A 17,012-nucleotide genomic window follows, 5' to 3' on the forward strand; every position below is an offset into this window, starting at 1 on the left:
AATAATTCCTTAAGATTATCCAATACTATTCTGTGTTCACATTTTCTTTTCTGGAACTTTTATGGCTTTGTTTTCTATGTGTACAGTATGAGGTGTGTACCAACCTTATTTTTTTCCTGGCTACCCTGTTGTCCCAACTCAGCTTCTTAAAGTGTATTCTTACCTTACTGGTTTGAGATGCCACCTTTACCATATAACAAATTCCCATGTGTATTTGAGTCTATTTCCAGACTTTCTATTGTTCCATTTGTCTGTCTACTCAAATGTTACTACTATACTGTTTTAATTACTGTGGCATTAGAGAATGTTTTAATGTCTTTCAGGACTAGTCATTCCCTAAATGAAATAGTAAGTCATCTACTCCAATTTATGCTATTTAAAAATGGCAGAAAATTATAGTTTATAGTCCAGCCTCATCAGATCTGGTCTGGTGATTTAGAAATCAACAAGGAGTGGGAGTAGAATGTGTGAGCATAAATGTGGTCCCTAAGGAAAGTAAGAGTAATAACACTATAGGAAAGTAAATAGTCATAACATAAAACTTGAAACCTGGGGCAGGTCCTCATCTGGAGGTGGGAGGAGAAAGCAGAACCAGCAAAGGAAAAAGGACATGGTTTTGGTGGTTGAAGCATGCTTCTCCCTTGGAAGTAGCCAATCCTGGTTCTCTTTGGCAAAGTCAGAAAGGCCTACGGTAGAGAAAGTTGCAGTGTTGACTGTGTACCTGCCCTAGGGAACCAATCAGAGACGCAAAGCACGCTGCAGAGCCGAGAGGGCCCGGATGAAGTGTGTGGAGGTGGCTGTGCCATCACTGTGCTCTGGGCAGTTCACAGGCCTGGGCAGCCAATAACCCTGAACTCCAGGGCTGCCTGGGTGCTGGCTTGTGCCTCTGAAGGTGCGAGAGTGAACCTCTCCAGGCCTTTCCCAGGAAAAGGATGAAGCTGTATTACTCTGAGCCCTCTTTCCAGGAGACAGTATTAGTTCTACCTAACAAGATACCTTTACTGGAAAAGGTCTGAGAGAGAGGACTTCTGGCACGAGTTATCGTGGGAGAGACATCTAAAGCATTTAGCAGGGGCAAATCATAATACCTTTTATCCTTTTGAAATGCATGTATCTGCTGGACTCTGTCTGCGCCTTCACAAAAGCCCAGAGAATGGTAAGGTGGTCAAAGCACGGGGAAAAGGCCTGGATCCGGAGCGGGTGGAGACTGAACGGGGATGACTACAGAATGACTTCATCCCCGGCAGACACCCTTAATAACCCGTGGCACAGCTCCTAACCTCCTCATCCCCAATTTCCTCCTTATAACCTGCAGGTGAGCACACCTGCTTACCTCACAGGGATGTGGGGAAGATTAATTAGTTTCAGATGGGCAAGTTCTTTGCTGCTGAGTCATGTGGTGTAGTGAGAGTGCTAATTTGAGGCTGCACAGCCAGGAGTTGCCTGCTGCCCAAACACAGACACCAGAGGGTAAATGGAAATTGGTCATCATCAGAGTCAGGGGAGTGGACTTTGCAGACTGAATGAATGGGTGAAGTCAGCCTTGTTCGGGCATATTCAACGATTCCTTACTCAAGTGGTAACGGGCAGCCATGATGGGGGCAGGAGGAGGTTAGTGAGGAGTGATGGCCCTGAGGTGCAGGCATTGCTGGGGTGTCTGTTAGCCACACTGGAAGACCTGGAATTGTGACTCTGTGGACGAGAAGTCATCTTTGCCATCAACGACGTGAGCTGGGCGTCAGTTGTAGTCGGCTCCACATTCCAGCATACCCTGAATAATAAGAAGGGTGATCAGCGCTCCCTCAGTCCCCTCACTTTCCAGATGCCAACCTTACCAAACCCCTAAGCTAGTCTTCTCTCTTAGGTGTTTGCAGTGAAAAGAATCTTTGTGTTCATTAACAAAAGGGGAAGAGAAAAGAGACCCCTCTTTTGGCCTCTTTGTCTTCTGTTGTTGCATGCTGCTGCTTTACAGAGTACGATCAAGGTGTGTTTTATTTTAAGCACAAGGTAAAAGGGACTATTTTAGGCGTTATCACAGAACACTTTCTCTGCCAATAAGGAGTTTTATGGTCTGGAAATTGGTACAGAATATGGATGAGATCTCAATGTACATTTTAAGCTGAACTCTATTTTTTTTTTTTTCAGGTGTCCTTGAGTGAGGGTAGCAGGGAGTGAAAGAGGAGGAGAAAAGAAAATTAAGAAAGGTGAGTATGAGTAAATTTGGAAGGTGAAGTAAAGGGCTTCTCTGGGCAAATGAGGCTGCTAAGACCATTATCCCAATAGGAAGGTTTGGGACTGTGGAAGGTGAGAGGTAACCAGAGAATAATGAGAGGCAGTTCAGGAAAAGGTCCTTAATTTAAGTGACAAGCCCATTGTCATGTAAAAATAGTGTTGTTTCTTGAAATACAAGATTTTAAGAAAGGAGAATAGGGCAAAGCACCATTGTGTTAATATGAAATTCTGGTTTTCAGTGAATTTATTTTTATTTTATTAAAAAAATTCATACAATTTTTAAAGGTTACTTTGCATTTATAGTTATTACAAAATATTGGCTATATTTCCTGTGTTGTACAATACATCCTTGAGCCTATTTTATTTATTTATTTATTAAAAATTTACCATTTTATTTATTATTTTTTTAAATTTATTTTTTGGCTGCATGGGGTCTTCATTGCTGCATGTGGGCTTTCTCTAGTTGCAGTGAGTGGGGGCTACTCTTCGTTGCAATGCACAGGCTTCTCATTGTGGTGGCTTCTCTGTTGCGGAGCATGGGCTCTAGGCACACGAGCTTTAGTAGTTGTGGTACATGGGCTCAGTAGTTGTGGCTCACGGGCTCTAGAGCACAGGCTCAGTAGTTGTGGCACATGGGCTTAGTTGCTCCGCGGCATGTGGGATCTTCCCAGACCAGGGCTCAAACCCATGTCCCCTGCATTGGCAGGCAGATTCTTAACCACTGCACCACCAGGGAAGTCTCTTGAGCCTATTTTAAACACAATAGTTTGTACCTCCCACTCCTCCACCCCTATATTGTCCCTTCCATCCAACCCCCACTGGAAACCACTAGTTCGTTCTCTACATCTGTGAGTCTGCTTCTTTTTTGTTACATTCACTAGTTTATTTTTTAGACTCCACATATAAGTGATATCATGCAGTATTTCTTTCTTTTTCTGACATATTTCACTTAGCATGATGCCCTCCAAATCCATCCATGTTGCTAAAAATGGCAAAATTTCATTTTTTTATGGCTGAGTAGTATTCCATTGTATATCTGTACCACTTCTTCTTTATCTGTTCATCTGCTGATGGACACTTAGATTGCTTCCATATCTTGGCAATTGTAAATAATGCTGATGTGAACATTGGGGTGCGTGCATCTTATTGAATTAGTGTTTTTGTTTTTTTCTGATATATACCCAGGAGTGGAATTGTGGGTCATATGGTAGCTCTATTTTTAGCTTTTGAGAAACCTTCATACTCTTTTCCACAGTGGCTGCACCAATTTACATTCCCACCAGCAGTGTACAAGGGTTCCTTTTTCTCCACATCCTTGCCAACATTTCTTATTTGTGTTCTTATTGATGATAGTCATTTTTACAGGTGTGAGATGACATCTCATTGTGGTTTTTATATGCATTTCTCTAATAATTAGCAATGTGGAGCTTCTTTTCATGTGCCTATTGGCCATCTGCATGTCCTCTTTGGAAAAATGTCTGTCGAGTTCTTCTCATTTTTTAATTGGGTTGTTTATTTTTTGATGTTGAGTTCTATGAGCTATTTATATATGTTGGATATTAATCACTTATCAGTCATATCATTTGCAAATATTTTCTCCCATTCAATAGGTTGTCTTTTCATTTTGTCAGTTGTTCCTGTGCTGTGCAAAATCTTTTAAGTTTAATTAGGTTCCATTTGCTTATTTTTGCTTTTATCTCCTTTAATTTAGGAGACAGATCCAAAAAAATATCACTGCGATTTATATCAAAGAGTGTTCTATGTTTTCCTCTAAGAGTTTTATGGTTTTGGTCTTACTTTTAGGTCTTTAATCCAGTTTGAGTTTATTTTTGTATATGGTATGAGGGAATGTTCTAATTTCATTGTTTTACATGTAGCTGTCCAGTTTTCCCAGCACCACTTACTGAAGAAACTGTCTTTTCTCCATTGTATATTTTTGCCACCTTTATCATAGTTTGACTATAAGTGTGTGGGTTTATTTCTGGGTTTTCTATCCTGTTCTGATCTATGTGTCTGTTTTTGTGCTAGTGCCACACTATTTTGATTACTGTAGCTTTGTAGTATAGCCTGAAGTCAGGGAGTGTGATTCCTCTAGCTCTGTTCTTCTTTCTCAAGATTGTTTTTGCTATTCAGGGTCTTTTGTGTTTCCATACAAATTGTAAATTTTTTTGTTCTAGTTCTGTGAAAAATGCCATTGGTAGTTTGATAGGGATTGCATTCAATCTGTAGATTGCCTTGGGTAGTATGATCATTTTAACAGTGTTGATTCTTCCAATCCAAGAACAGGGTATATCTCTCCACCTGTTTGTATCATCTTTAATTTCTTTCATCAGTGTCTTATAGTTTTCTGCATACAGCTCTTTTGTCTCCTTAGGTAGGTTTATTCCTAGGTATTTTGTTCTTTTTGTTGTAATGGTAAATGGGCGTGTTTTCTTAATTACAATTTCAGATTTTTCATCATTAGTGTATAGGAATGCAAGGGATTTCTGTGCATTAATTTTGTATCCTGCTACTTTAACATATTCATTGTTTAGCTCTAGTAGTTTTCTGGTAGCATCTTTAGGATTCTCTATGTATAGTATCATGTTATCTGCAAACAGTAACAGCTTTACTTCTTCTTTTCCAATTTGGATTCCTTTTATTTCTTTTTCTTCTCTCATTGCTGTGGCAAAACTATGTTGAATAATAGTGGTGAGATTGGACAACCTTTTCTTGTTCCTGATCTTAGAGGAAATGGTTTCAGTTTTTCACTATTGAGAACGATGTTGGCTGTGGGTTTGTCATATATGGCCTTTATTATGTTGAGGTAAGTTCCCTCTATGCCTACTTTTTGGAGGGTTTTTATCATAAATGGGTGTTGAATTTTGTCAAAAGCTTTTTCTGCATCTATTGAGATGATCATATGGTTTTTATTCTTCAATTTGTTAATATGGTGTATCACATTGATTGATTTGCGTATATTGAAGAATCCCTGCATCCCTGGGATAAACCCCACTTGATCATGGTGTATGATTCTTTTAATGTGCTGTTGGATTCTGTTTGCTAGTATTTTGTTGAGGATTTTTGCATCTATGTTCATCAGTGATATTGGCCTGTAGTTTTTTTTTGTGACATCTTTGTCTGGTTTTGGTATCAGGGTGATGGTGGCCTCATAGAATGAGTTTGGGAGTGTTCCTCTCTCTGCTAATTTGATAATTTGATAAGGATTGCATTGAGTCTGTAGAGTGCCTTGGGCAGTATAGTCATATAAACAATATTTATTCTTCCAATACAAGAACATGGTATATATCTTTCTACCTGTTTGTGTAGTCTTCAATTTATTCCATCAGTGCCTTACAGTTTTCAGAGTACAGGTCTTTTTGCCTCCTTAAGTATATTTATTCCCAGGTATTTTATTCTTTCTGATGCTATGGTAAATGGGATTGTTTCCTTAATTTCCCTTTCGATATTGATACTTCAATATTAATGTAGAGAAATGCAGCAGATTTCTGTATATTAATTTTGTATCCTGCAACATTATTGAATTCATTAATGAGCTCTAGTAGTTTTCTGGTAGTGTCTTCAGGATTTTCTATGTATAGTGTCATGTCATCTGCAAACAGTAACAGTTTTAAGTCTTCCTTTCTAATTTGGTTACTTTGTTTTTCTTCACTGATTCCTGTGGCTAGGACTTACAAAACTATGTTGAATAAAAGTGGTGAGAGTGGGCATCCTTGTCTTGTTCCTGATCTTAGAGGAAATGCTTTCAGCTTTTCACTGTTGAGTATGATTTTAGCTGTGGGTTTGCCTTTATTATGTTGAGGTAGGTTCCCTCTATGCCCACTTTCTGAAGAGTTTTTATTATAAATGGATGTTGAATTTTATAGCTTTTTCTACATCTTTTGAGATGATCGTATGGCTTTTGAAGAACAAATTCTTCAATTTGTTAATGTGGTGTATCACACTAATTGATTTGTGGTTATTGATAATTCCTTGCATCCCTGGGATAAATCCCACTTGATCATGGTGTATGATCCTTTTAATGCATTGTTGGATTTGGTTTGCTAGTATTTTGTTGAGGATTTTTGTGTCTATGTTCATCAGTGATACTGGCCTGTAATTTTTTGCGGGGGTGGGGTGGTTATCTCTTTTTGGTTTTGGTGATGGTGGCCTCATAGAATGAGTTCAGAAGTGTTCCTTCCTCTGCAGTTTTTTGGAATAGTTTCAGAAGGGTAAGCATTAATTCTTCTCTAAATGTTTGGTGAAATTCACCTGTGAAGTCATCTGGACCTGGACTTTTGTTTGTTGAGGTTTTTAAATTACTGATTCAGTTTCATTACTGGTAATTGGTCTTTTCATATTTTCTACTCCTGGTTCAGTTTTGGGAGATTGTACCTTTCTAAGAATTTGTCCATTTCTTCTAGGTTGTCCATTTTATTGGCGTATAGTAGCCTGTAGTAGTCTCTTACGATCTTTTGTATTTCTGTGGTGTCAGTTGTAACTTCTCCTTTTTCATTTCTGATTTTATTGATTTGGGCCCTCTTCATTTTTTCTTGATGAGTCTGGCTAAAGGTTTATCAATTTTGTTTATCTTTTCAAAGAACCAGCTCTTAGTTTCATTGATCTTTTGTTTTTTTTGGTCTCTATTTCACTGACTTCTGCTCTGATCTTTATGATTTCTTTCCTTCTAATAACTTTGGGTTTTGTTCATTCTTCTTTTTCTAGTTCCTTTAGATGTTAAGATTAGGGTATTTATGAGATTTTTCTTGTTCTCTGAGGTATGCTTGTATTGTTATAAACTTCCTTCTTAGAACCTTTTGCTGTGTCCCATGGGTATTTGATTGTTGTGTTTTCATTTTCATTTGTCTCTAGGTATTTTTTGATTTCCTCTGATTTCTTCAATGATCCATCGGTTGTTTAGTAGCATATTGTTTAACCTCCATGTGTTTGTGTTTTCTGCAGTTTTTTTTATTGTAGTTGATTTCTAATCTCATAACATTGTGGTCAAAAAGGTGCATGATTTGACTTCAGTTTTCTTAAATCTACCAATGCTTGTTTTGTGGCCTAGCATGTGATCTATCCTGGAGAATGTTCAATGTGCTCCTTAAAAGAATGTATATTCTGCTGCTTTCAGATGGAATGCTCTCTATATATCAAGTAATTCCATTTAGTCTAATGTGGTTTTTAAGGCCTGTGTTTCCTTACCGATTTTCTGCTTCGGTGATCTGTCCATTGATGTAAGTAGGGTGTTAAAGTCCCCTACCGTATTGTATTATTGTTGATTTCTCCTTTTATGTCTGTTAATATATGCCTTAAATATTTAGGTGCTTCTGTGTTGGGTGCATATATATATTTACAATTGTTATATCTTCTGGGATTGATCCTTTGATCATTACGTAGTGTGTTGCTTTGTCTCTTGTAACAGTCTTTATTTTAAAGTCTATTTTGCCTGATACATGTATTGCTACTCTGGCTTTCTTTGATTTCCATTTGTATGGAATACTTTTTTCCATCCCCTCACTTTCCGTCTATATGTGTCTCTAGATCTGAATTGAGTCTCTCTAGGCAGCATATATATGAGTCTTGTTCTTGTATCCATTCAGCCACTCTATGTCCTTTGGTTGGAGTATTTAACCTGACTACATTTAAGGTAATTATCAATATGTATGTTCTTATTGCCCTTTTGTTAATTGTTTTGTATTTGTTTTTACAGGTCTTTCCCGCCCTTTCTTCTTCTTTTATTCTCCTGTGATTTGATGACTATCTTTAGTATTAAGTTTGGATTCCTTTTTCTTTCTTGTATGTATGTCTATTATGGATTTTTGGTTTGTGGTTATCATGAGGTTTTTGTATAGCAGTCTATATATATATTGTTTTAAGTTGCCAATCTCTTAATTTCAAATGCATTTTTAAAACTCTGCATTTGTACTCTGCAGGCCCTCATGATTATTGGCTACTGGTTAGCAGGGCCTGGTCATGAGGAGGCTGGCTGCAGAACCCCAGGGGTCCCAGGGCTAGTTTTGGCTCACTGATGGCCAGAGTCAGGGTCCTGAAGACTCCAGGGCTGTTGGCCACCCACTGGTGGGTGAAGCCAGGTCCTGGAGTTAGTGCTGGACCACTGGTAGACAGAGCTGTTTCCTGTAGTCTGGCTGCAGGGCCCAGGGATCTCAGAACTCGTTTCAGATTGTTTGGGGGTGGTGTTCCTGACACAGTTGGGTATGGGGTCTGTGGTGTCCCGAACTTTGCATCGGCCTGCTCGTGGACAGGGCCAGGGCCTGGGCCCAGCTGTTCCCAGGTTAAGATCTGGCCTGCTGTGAGCAGGATCTGCAGGCTGTGGGATTGTCGTTTTCTTGCTTCTGGTGTCTGCCCCCTGGTGGATGAGGCTGGTCTAGATGCTTTTGCATGCTTCCTGGAGAGAAGGGCCAGTGCCTGCCCACTGGTGGGTGGAGCTGTGTCTTGGCCCTTTGGTGGGCAGGGCTGTATCTAGGGTGTTTTTAGAGGCAGCTATGAGCTCAGGAAATCTTAAGGCAGCCTGTCATCTGTTGATGGATAGGGATGTGTCTCTGTCCAGTTAGTTGTTTGGCCTGAGGCATCCCAGTACTGGTGCCTAAAGGCTGTTGGGTGGGGCCAGGTCTTGGTGCTAATGAGCCAAGATGGCAGCTGCCATCAGCAGTGTTCATGGGTAGAATGTTCCCCAGTATGGCTGCCACCATTGTCTATGTCCCCTGGGTGAGCCGCAGTCACCCCTCACCTCTCCAGGAGACTCTCCCAGACAAGCAGGTAGGTCTGGCCCAGGGTCCTATCAAATTACTGTTTTTGCCTTGGGTTCTGCTATGTGTGAGATTTTGTGTAGGCCCTTTAAGAATGAAATCTCTATTTCCCTGAGTTCCTGTGAGGCTCCCGAAATTAACCCCTTGGCCTTCAAAGCCAAATGCTCTAGGGTATCATCTTCCTGATACAGGACCCCACAGGCTGGGGAGCCTGACAGGGGGCCCAGAACTCTCATGCCTGTGGAAGAACCTCTGCAATATAATTCTCCAGTTTGTGGGTCACCCACCCTGGGGTATGGGATTTGATTGTATCTTGAGTCTGCCCTTCCTACTTGTCTTGTTGTGGTTCCTTCTTTATGTCTTTAGTTGGAGAAGATCTCTTCTGGTAGGTTCTAGTCTTTTTTTTATGGATGGTTGTTCTGCAGATGTTGTTTTGGTGTGCTCATGAGAGGAGGTGAGCTCAGGGTCTTTCTACTCCCCCATCTTGGCCCCTCCCCTCTGTGAATTTTTTATATTTAAATAAACTTACATCTCTGTGTAGATACGTGTTAGGTTCTATGATGCAGCAAGAGTGCAGCCTTGAATACACGAAAGCTTCCGTGGGCTTCAGTGCTATGTTCATAAAAATATGTGTTCATTTTTCTCAGCTCTTTTATTGAGGTTCAGGAATCTTGCCTCCCACCCTTCTCCTTATTTAATGATGTTCTTCAGTGATGGTAGCAGCAGAAAAAGCTGCATTTTGGTGGGCTTGTGATATTTGCATGGGATTATAGAATATTTTTCAGCTAGATTTTTCTTGTTGATATTCTCATTTTCTTTTCAAACCCTTCAGTCTCACCTTGATTGGTTTGTAGCATAAATCCAATTGTTGGCTTTTTATGACATAAGAGTAACAACTGTTCTTATACTCTCCCGGTAACTATTCTCCCGGTGACTACTGTTTAGTCACTGCAGCTGTTCGTATAATACCTGCTGTAACAGCAAGTCCTGATGCTTTGGTTCAGTGTCGCTCTTCTCCTGGTGTGTTTTGAGACTGGATTCAAGGCTTAGTCAGGGTCCTGGCAGGAATGAGACGGCATATTCAGACTGGTGTTATTTAAGAGAATGAATAAGGGGCTGTTTACAATGGTGTGGGTTCGATTTAGGGAAATCCACCTAAACCTAGTCTTCAAAGCTGGCAACAGAGAGAAGCCATTTCTATCCTACAGGCCTAAAGGATAAGTGGTTACCAGAACCCAGGAGAAGGTAGCTGTGGAGTCAGGGACCTGATGGGAGCTGAGGGACATGACGACAGCCTGGCAGGGAGTGAGTCAGGGGAGTAAATGCCCCAGTCTCACTCTCTGCCCACCCTCTGATCTGCCAGTTTCTGCCATTGGCCAAATAAAGCTGAAAGCCAGTGGGAAAGGGAGCTGTGTGCCTGGTCTTCATAGCTTGGCTTCCCAGGGCACAGAGCAGGGTGGACAAGGTTGGAGGGTGGGGCTACAGGAGCAAGAGGTGAAAGCCCAGCAGGGTTCACCTCCTTTCACCCTTTTAGGATAGCTTGGGAAGATCGTGTGGTCGTAGCATATTTAAGGCCTAGCCTAGTGTGTATTGAACCACATGCGAATAGGCCATCGGGTGGGCAGAACTTCAGTTGTTGAAAATAGAGTTCTCACAATCTTCACATCGTTCACCTAAAATCTAAATGAACAGTGAACATGGAAATTCTGTTGCTGGAAAAGATGGAAAAGCTTTATTTTTTTTCTTAAAGGTAAGGCCTGCAAGTGTGTGAGTCCTTTAGAGACCTTTTTTTTTTTTTAAAACCACTGTACACTTTTTTATTTATTTATTGATTGATTGATTGCTATGTTGGGTCTTTGTTTCTGTGCGAGGGCTTTCTCTAGTTGCGGCAAGCGGGGGCCACTCTTCATCGCGGTGCGCGGGCCTCTCACTATCGCGGCCTCTCTTGTTGCGGAGCACAAGCTCCAGACACGCAGGCTCAGTAATTGTGGCACACGGGCTTAGTTGCTCCGCGGCATGTGGGATCTTCCCAGACCAGGGCTCGAACCCATGTCTCCTGCATTAGCAGGCAGACTCTCAACCACTGCGCCACCAGGGAAGCCCCCTTTAGAGATCTTTAGCCCATCTCTAAGCGAGGACTGGCGCTGCCGTGCCCACCCCAGTGCTCAGCAAGGAGGGCAGTCTTGTGTCCCCAAACGAACCCCAAGCTTTTTTCAGGGTGGGGACTATTCCATGGGGTGGAGTAGACACAGAAAGTTTTCATGAGGGAAAAATATTGAAACTGGGCCTTTAAAGAGTGAGAAATACAAGGTAATGACACATGTGAGAGCACAGAGCCCGTTGCTTTCTCAAGCACACTTTATGAGAACTGCCTTTTATTTATGAGCATAGACAAAGAGTATAGATTTATCAGAAAGCAGATAAATGAAAATGCTCCACTGAGGCCTAAATATTGTGCCCACATATATTCTAGAGTAGTTTTCTTAAAATTTGTCTTCAGAGGAGTTTTACATTCTTCTCTCATATATGCTCAGATAATCATAGTATTTGAGAGCTGAAAATATGTGTATTGAATTTCAGTCTTAAATCTAGCCAGATACAGCATAATCTTAATGATAGTGGCTGGTATGTTATTCATTGAGGAACCATAAATCTCTATTTTTAGCTTTTAAATTTATTTAATAATTTGAAAAAGCAGCAATGGGTAGGGACTTATTCCTTCTCCTTTAATTCCCACAACTCTCTGCAAAATAGATATTTAATATCTCTATTTTACTGATAGGAAACTGAACCTCAGAGCTGTAGAGGGATCAGCCAGAAGTAATAGATCCAACTAGTGACAGGATCAGAATTTGCTCCCAGGCCTGAGTGCCCCGTCCATTCTCCCCCCATTATACTAGGCAGCATTTACACTTGACTTTACCCTTGTGGGACTGTGAACCATTGCTTAAACGTCGTTTTTCATGTTGCAATTAAAACACTATTTAATGCACATAATTTTTCAGTTTCCTCTGGGAATAAAAAATTATGCACATATATATCTTTATATATGTACATTTCCTTCTGCTCCAAGTGGTAATAGTGACAATTTATAGAGCAAGTGACATGCTGTAACTTTGTTATGTATGTAGAATGCAGAAATTTTTTATTAGGATTGCTTTTATAAGCTTGTCAGCTTCCAGAGAGTTCTTTGAATAATCTGTTCTGGATTTTGTGACTGTGCAAAAGTCAGCACGATAGTCTTTTGCCATTGCATGTAGTTTATTGTTGGTTTTTAAGTGCCCTTCTGTTTCAGAATGATAGCCATGAGCATGTTCTTGTATAATACATTTTTAGATATAGAATCAGGAATAATTTGAGCTAGTGTTATAAACAGTGGTCAGTGACATAAAGCCTCAGCACAGAAGAAGGACAACAGGACAAATGCATAGTAACAGTTCTGCAGCCTAAAGCTCTCCCAAATGAAAGATAACCGTGCAGGTGCTGAAAGCATTTGACGTGATTGGTAATACAGTCTCTTAAGCAGAGTTCTAGGGATACTTTATCACCTGGCACATAGTGCTTAAGCAGTTAATTCATTCAATAAGATACAGGTATGTGTGTGTGTATGCAGATGCACATACACATACATATACACACACACATATCCAGATGAACTTGTTATCTAAGATTTCTGCTTTGGTACAGATATTCCATCATATTAGAGTATATACAGAGAGATTCAAATGAGAGACACATCTGTGTGTATACACTTTATTTTTGTTTATTTTTGTTACACTTTATTTACCTCAGCTGAGACTAAATGAAGTCAAAAGTGCTAGTCATCACCTGCACGTCTAGTGACCTTGAAAGCTATTTTCTCAGTTGAGTTCTATTTTCACGCACGAGTGCTGTTTTCACACGAGTGCCATGTGTTTGAGAATGCATCTTTGGGATGGTTCTCCTCCACTCAACAATTATAGAGTAATGGATCCTTAGCCAGCTGTTGGACATTTCAGCCTAGATTTCTATTATGAGAACTTTGATTGGTTATTAAAAGAAATGAGTTCAGTACAGCAAGCAAGGATAGGGAACATAAAAACAATGTTTTCCATGCCCAGCCTCTGTTGCCACTCAGTTTATATCCGTGCAGTTCTGCCGGTAGAATCCCCCATTAACAGCACCAACACCTGTGTGCCTGCAGCTCTCCTGCAGAACTTCTGTCCAGTTATTGTATCTTCCTCTCAAATTTAAAAACACCCCTCTCACACAGAAAAGAAAATAATCTCTCTCATTTGCCTGCCTGACAGTAGAAACATCTTTGCAAAATTACCTCTTAAAATTATGCCTTTGGCTTTTTTAAAGAAACGGCCAAATGAGGGATGCATCTGAAGCCCTTCAAAACAAATTTCAGGCGTTATCCATGTGTTGTTTGCTGCTCTCTGTATAAACATGCATAGGGCCCACTAATTTGAGAATTAAGGATCAGGGGGAGTTTTCTTTTTACAAATAATGAGAATGTGTGTTCCATGTGTGTCTCTCTCGGCTCCTGGGAAGTACAGAGCAAAGCGTGACATACAGCAGAGGAACACCATTCATAGAACGGGTTAGGATCTTTACTTTCCTCTCATCCAATATAGTTTTGACTCCATATTTTGAGAGGTTTAATGCATAAGTGACTTGGCATAAGCCTCCTAAAAATCATTTATGGAAGCAAACTGGGTAAAAATTATTCCACTTATGTGAAGGATACTCTCAAATATAATCAGTTAACATAGTTTTATTAGATTCCTACCATTTGTCCACATAGTTCAATACAATATGACAAACCAATCTTGATTCTTTTTAAAAGGGGTCCTGTTTCTAACTCCTAAACATCTAATCTTGTTCACATGGAGTTCTTACCTTCTTAGTCTCCTGTGTCATGAGAGCCTTCTCAAAAAGATGTAAAATTGTATCTTTGACAAAAATGCAGGACTTCCCTGGTGGCGCAGTGGTTAAGAATCTGCCTGCCAATGCAGGGGACATGGGTTCGAGCCCTGGTCCAGGAAGATCCCACATGCCGTGGAGCAACTAAGTCCATGCGCCACAACGACTGAGCCTGCACTCTAGAGCCCGCGAGCCACAACTACTGGGCCCGCATGCCATAACTACTGAAGCCCACACGCCTACAGGCTGTGCTCTGCAACAAGAGAAGCCACCGCAATAAGAAGCCTGTGCACCGCACAAAGAGTAAGCCACTGCTCGCTCAACTAGAGAAAGCCTGCGCTCAGCAACGAAGACCCAACGCAGCCAAAAATAAGTAAATAAAATAATTTATTTTTTAAAAATGCAGCTGAAAAGCTACTACTTTGGAAGTGTCTTTTAGCTTTTTCTTAAAATTTGAATCACGCTTAAAAAGATGTCTTTAAAATTGATTAGACTATTTCTTCACCCAAATTACACACTTATGGGCCCTGTATTAATTCACGATTGATTTGCATAATGAAATTATTTTAATAATAGCACTGTTTTAGACATTATCTTTTTAAAAATTTATTTATTTATTCATTTTTGGCTGTGTTGGGTCTTCGTTTCTGTGCGAGGACTTTCTCTAGTTGTGGCGAGCAGGGGCCACTCTTCATCGCGGTGCGTGGGCCTCTCACTGTCGCGGCCTCTCTTGTTGCGGAGCACAGGCTCCAGACACGCAGGCTCAGTAGTTGTGGCTCATGGGCCTAGTTGCTCCGCGTCATGTGGGATCCTCCCAGACCAGGGCTTGAACCCATATCCCCTGCATTGGCAGGCAGATTCTCAACCACTGCACCACCAGGGAAGCCCCCTAGACATTATCTTGTATCATGTTGCATGTAGTAGGAAAAACTCCTATCTTTAGCACTGCAAAATGCACAGCTTTATGTTTAGAAATGAGATACTCAGTTCTGTGAGTCTTTGATCCTGTGCATTATGAGATTTTTTTTTAAAGTTTTACTTTAAAAGAGTATAGCAGAAATCTGAAATATGATGATATATATTACATTTATGACTTTTTATGGCATAACTGAAGTCTTCATTAATATCCTTCCCCTAAAATCATAGAATATTAGAAGTGGAAGGAACCTTGGCAGTCATTCATTCCAACTTCTCACTTGGTTGCAATAGGGAGAACTTCTGAATCTTCTTAAGAAATGAGTGCATAGAACTCAACACAGTTTACTAGATTTGGTCCAGCTGGTGTGGAATGGAATTGGACAGTTATATCCCTTGATCTGATCTCTATTCTCCTGCTAATGTTACCTGAAAAAGCCTGGGGGGAGGGAGGGAAGGGGGAAAACATGTCTTCAACATCGTCTAAGTAAAATGTACATTAGCTATGTAATTGCACTCAATCCACACAGTTTGGAAATTTTACCTACACGACTCTAAGCCTCGCTTGTCTTAGTGGCAAATGGGGACAATACTTCTTAACTCCGCGGTCGCCTGATTACTAAATGTAGAACCAGAATTTTATCCTACTACTTGAATCAAAAGTCCATTGTTTTCCCCCCTCAAAGATGATTGTATTAACTCTTGACAGTCACAGCTCACTAGTGGTTCACGTCGACTTTTGGGCTCCAATAACGTGTGACAGCACAGGCAGTGTGTCTCTCTTATTCACTGTTGTATACTAAGTGCTCAGCACAGTACCTAGTATGAATGCTTGACTTATGATCATGCTGCTTTCAAGATTTGGACAAGCAGTACTGAGAGGTTGAATCATGATTCTGTTTTTCCCTACTGAATGTTATTATGCAAGAGCAGAATCCATGGTACTCCATGGAGATTTTTGTATTTTCAGATAAACATGATGGACTGAGCATAAGCTAAAATTCTCTCTCGTATTTTGCTTCAGGCACATAGAAATGCTAAATTAAACATCTTTAAAATTAATATTTAAACTTAGCAGGGAAAAGGAACTCTTCATGTACCAGAGCAGAGAATCTGTCAGAGAAGGTAAAAGCTGAGCCGCAGGAGCTGGGCTCTCAGTGCCCAGGCGAGGTTCCCCTCAAGGAAGAGAGCTAGAGCAGAGTCTCAGCCTAGATCCTGTGAATGCTCTTCCCGAATTTAATGAGAACCAGAATATCTCCATTGGCTAACCTCTCCTAAAAGCCAGAAGCAAGTAGTACCACCCTTGGAATGGATGGTAAAGTTTTCCATCAAATTTCTCCTTTTCAGAGAGTGTTTTCATCTTTTCCACTGTTTCTGAGTAAAATTCCAGCACTCATTTTGAATCTCCTTTTTGCCTTCTATTCTTTTTACAGGGAAGCCAGGCCTATTAGGTTGTCATTAAAGTGTCTTACTGCGGGATAAGTGATGCTTGCAGGAAGGTGTGAATGCGAGTGTTGATAGGCATGTTGGACTTAGGAGAGCTGCTCCCCTTAAATTATGTACTTCATTTGTTTTATTGGCAGTGGAGGTTGGCCTGGTGCTTGCTGACTCATTATTAGCAATTGTGCAAGAAGTGCCAGTATTTACCACCTCTGCTTGGCCTCTTCTGTTCCACATCTCCTTTTGATTCCATCATTTCTTTATCATCTTTGGATGCTCTGGCAGCTCCTTACTGCCCACAGCCTTTGTCTTACTTGCTAAGAAAGGTGCTCCTTATAGGTCACAGCTAATGATGTTGGTTCTAGTCCCAAATGTATTTATTGAATATCTACCATGTGCTGAGTATGGGCGTAGGGAATATAAAAAGTAATGTAGTCCTCTTCCTACCTCAAAAGATTTTGAGGTCAAGGATGTGTCACTTCCTCAGGCCCGCACATTCCCCAAGGAAGCTTAAAAATGCCACATATAGGAGGAGATGATGCCCATGGCTCAGACCTGGGAAATAGTCATGCTTGTGGACCAAGTGGCACGTAGGTCCTTGACTCCGGGCAGTAGCGGGCCAGTCTCACATGGGGTTTCCTAAATTTACGAATCTGGCTACCTGCTGTTCCCTGGAATGCCTGAGAGTTGCCTACCCCTGTTGTAATCCCTACAAATGCGCCTTGCAGAAATCCCTTCTCTCTCAGCAAAGAAGCACACTGCATTCTG

General features: G+C 40.8%; 1 protein-coding gene and 1 long non-coding RNA gene across 6 annotated transcripts in view; one reads left to right on the plus strand and one right to left on the minus strand.

Annotated features, from left to right (window-relative positions):
• Positions 1 to 17,012, plus strand: part of LYPD6B (LY6/PLAUR domain containing 6B) — a 235,502-nt gene that overhangs the window by 199,937 nt on the left and 18,553 nt on the right. For both annotated transcript variants that reach the window (XM_059927818.1, XM_059927817.1), the window contains one exon: positions 2,146 to 2,204. The gene's annotated coding sequence lies outside the window, so the exon portion shown is untranslated. The remainder of the gene's footprint in view (positions 1 to 2,145; positions 2,205 to 17,012) is intronic.
• The window catches only part of LOC132368934 (uncharacterized), a 143,150-nt gene that overhangs the window by 4,433 nt on the left and 121,705 nt on the right, over positions 1 to 17,012 (minus strand). For 2 of the 4 annotated variants that reach the window (XR_009504188.1, XR_009504186.1), the window contains one exon: positions 550 to 1,771. This is a non-coding gene — a long non-coding RNA (uncharacterized LOC132368934). Of the gene's footprint in view, positions 1 to 549; positions 1,772 to 9,950; positions 10,040 to 17,012 lie in introns of all 4 variants that reach the window. The other 2 variants (XR_009504187.1, XR_009504189.1) reach the window with 2 other exon arrangements.

This window comes from Balaenoptera ricei, chromosome 7 (assembly GCF_028023285.1).
Source record: "Balaenoptera ricei isolate mBalRic1 chromosome 7, mBalRic1.hap2, whole genome shotgun sequence".
Taxonomy (NCBI): Eukaryota; Metazoa; Chordata; class Mammalia; order Artiodactyla; family Balaenopteridae; genus Balaenoptera; species Balaenoptera ricei.